Source organism: Temnothorax nylanderi, unplaced genomic scaffold, assembly GCF_030848795.1.
Source record: "Temnothorax nylanderi isolate EJ_2023f unplaced genomic scaffold, tnyl_v1.0 TNYL_tig1101_pilon, whole genome shotgun sequence".
Classification (NCBI taxonomy): Eukaryota; Metazoa; Arthropoda; class Insecta; order Hymenoptera; family Formicidae; genus Temnothorax; species Temnothorax nylanderi.
This window is the reverse complement of record NW_027250163.1, coordinates 11,444-14,694: the sequence shown is the minus strand read 5'-3', so window position 1 is coordinate 14,694 and position 3,251 is coordinate 11,444. Positions and strand designations below refer to the sequence as shown.

The 3,251-nt window shown below is 31.2% G+C and overlaps 2 long non-coding RNA genes across 2 annotated transcripts; both read left to right on the top strand.

Moving 5' to 3' along the window:
* Nucleotides 1-226: 226 nt before the first annotated feature.
* Nucleotides 227-1,311, top strand: LOC139786659 (uncharacterized). Its single transcript, XR_011722366.1, has 4 exons — nucleotides 227-288; nucleotides 389-513; nucleotides 768-888; nucleotides 1,196-1,311. It is a non-coding gene; the product is annotated as an uncharacterized lncRNA (long non-coding RNA).
* A 90-nt stretch (nucleotides 1,312-1,401) lies between these two features.
* On the top strand, nucleotides 1,402-2,116 carry LOC139786658 (uncharacterized). Its single transcript, XR_011722365.1, has 3 exons — nucleotides 1,402-1,558; nucleotides 1,658-1,781; nucleotides 2,057-2,116. It is a non-coding gene; the product is annotated as an uncharacterized lncRNA (long non-coding RNA).
* Nucleotides 2,117-3,251: the final 1,135 nt, after the last annotated feature.

Below are 3,251 nucleotides of genomic sequence, written 5' to 3'. Positions count from 1 at the left end.
TTAAGCGTATAAAAAATCTTGTCTGCAAAAGACATCATCAAGGGAATAATTTGTAATTCTTTTCAGCAATTACATTTCCATTAAGCGAGAAAAGTCAAGAAACATTTCGACTATATTGCAACAACGTCGTAAAATTAATGCAATATAGCTGAAATGGCTTCTTGATTTATCTGCTTAATGGCAATGAAATCACACTGCATTGCCACGAGTCTCAATGTGGCTCGAGGACTCCTAGCTGACCCGGAGATGGAAGTGGATTTTGTGGCCTGAAGCGCTTAAAAGAAAGTGGTGAGTGTAATTCATTTTCACGTACTATGTCACTTATGTCATAAAATTTTCTATCTCTTTCTGTCTTTACTTAATCGAATCCTTCATTTGAATGTTTCAGAAAATAACGACGCAGAAGATGACATCGGAGCAGCGAGGGAATCCTGCGAAGCTGACATCCCGAGCAGCCTGAGAGGAGGAGGAGGCCTAGGATAGGCATCTGGCATCGGCGTACCAACACTTCTGGTAAGTATTACTTTTTATTTTTTTTAAAGATATTATAGAATCCCTCTTTGTACTTATTCAGTTCCTACATTAAACCGTGTTTCGGAATTTAAATTAGTAAAAAAGATATTTTGAAAAATTTGATTCAAGTTGATTCTAACGTAGAAACCTTTTTCGAAGAAGTAATTTAAAATATAATATTAATCTGAATAACGAATAAGATGTTCGATGCGCGTGACACGTATTTAATCGATTCGATTATTTTTATGTTACAGAAAATATCCGCGCTGGAAGGAGCATCATCTTTGCATCGAGGGAACACGAGTGACATCCCGAGCAGCCTGAGAGGAGGTGGAGGCCTGGAAGAGGCATCAGGCGCCGGCGGAACAACATGCGGTAAATATAATTGGTTTATACATTTGTGTCTTTCGCGGAAAGTTTAACCAATCGGTTTTTCATCGAATAGTAAAGATAGTCAGAGAGTAGAAATTAAAAAAGAGTTTAATTTTTAAATTCTATTTTGAATTCTTGTGTTCAGTAAATAGATTATACTTTCAAGAAATTAAACGTGTTTTTTTATTAAATTTATTTAATTAAAAGAAATATAGAATTCCGTGTTTTACCTTCGGTAATTATTTTTCGAAATACAAACTGTCTCTTTTCTTCCCTGCTCTAATCTGGATTATATGTTTGATTGTTACAGAATCATCGTAGCGACGTTGCAGATACAGCTCCGCTGCTGCGCATTGGTGTCGGTGAGTTTTAGCGTAGGGAAGTGTGGAGAAATAAGCGTAGGTAGGGACATAGTTAAAACGTAGGTAGGGAATAATTTTTAATTATTTTCAGTAATTACATTCCATTAAGCGAGAAAGGTCAAGAAACATTTCGACTATATTGCAACAAACGTCGTAAAATTAATGCAATATAGCCGAAATGGCTTCTTGATTTTTCTTGCTTAATGGATGAAGTCACACTGCATTGCCACGAGTCTCAATGTGGCTCGAGACTCCTATCTGACCCGGAGGTGGAGGTGGATTTTGCGGTCGGAACAGCAGGAAAGAAAGTGGTGAGTGTAATTGATTTTTACGTACTATGTTACTTATGTCCAAAAATGTTCTATCTGTTCTGTCTTTACTTAATCGAATCGTTCATTTGAATATTTCAGAAAATAACGACGTAGAAGGTGACATCGGAGCAGCGAGGGAATCCTGCGAAGCTGACATCCCGAGCAGCCTGAGAGGAGGAGGAGGCCTGGGAGAGGCATCGGGCGCCAGCGGAACAACTTTGCGGTAATATTATTTTTATTTCGTGTAAAAGTAAATTTTTCCTGTTTATTCTCGAGTTGTTTTATTTCCCCGTGATTTAGAAATAATAATTAGAAGAAAAGAAGTAATTTAATATTGTAGAAATTTATCCTTGTAAAGATCCTTTTCGTAAAATGTTCCTTATTTAAATTAATATCTAATTGAATAATAAAAAGTTTGATCCACATAGGAATTATGTTTCAAAACATTAGGTTTTTTGAACACCATTTTAATATGAATTTTATGTTTGTATATTACAGATACAACGTAGCTACGTGGCAGATGTAATTCCGCTGTTGCGCATCGTGGTCGGTGAGTAATGAAATTAACATATTTTTTGAGGTAACGGGGATGTGTGGCAACCTATGAAATATATACCACGAAAAATGTATTCCACATAAATGTATACCTTAAATGTATACCACATATCTAGATAAACGTATGCAATTTGATGATAACATAAGTTTATAGCATTCCATACATCTGTTGCCTTAAAATGAATCAGTTAAAAACAGATTAGGATAAGTTTAATCTTGGATGTCTTTTTATTATTATATTTATTGATTAATTTAGGATGTATACGAGAATGTACTCGTATGCATACACTGTGTATAAAGACAGAATTTTTCGGAAAATTGTGAATACCATGAGGATCAAATATTATTTATTAATAATTATATTAATTAATAATGTTATTGGTTAATATTTAGAATCAAATAATATAATTTTTAATTATATATATATGTACATAACATAATTTTTTTAACAAATATAAAAAATAAAGAAAGTAAAGTAGAATACAAATAAAGATTTAAAAATTAAAATCTTTTTAATTTAATGCTCTTATTTAAGTTTACTCATGATATTCATATCTCGGGATCAACAAATAGAAAGAATAAAATATTTATATTGTTCATACATGCAATAAGAAAAATGAAAAAATATAATAAAATAAAAAATAATTAAAGTAAACAATATTGTAATCATAATACTGAAAAATATTTATTACAAATATTGTATTATAAAAGTGTAATATTGTATTTCCTTTTCTCATCTACCTCTTTCCTATTATATCCTATTAAATATTTATCCAAGATTAAACTTTATATAAGTTAGTGCAAAGGAGCGATACATATATGTATACATATCACGTAACATTTTATATAAGTTATTGATCTCGCTTTTTATATAAAAGACATGCTTCCAGTTATTAATTATTATTACCTTTTTTATGCATTGACTTTAGCCTAATCTGGTTATAGCTTATTCATATGTAGTGATTGATAACTGGATTTTATACCAGTTAAAGTAGTAAAGTGACGTGAGATCCGATATCTTTTTTATTATAAAATAAAAGATTTTTAAAATAATTATCTATATATAGAATCTATCAGTTTCATCTCGCTTAAAAATTATTTTGAAACAATATATTGTATAAAAAGTAATTTTAATAAT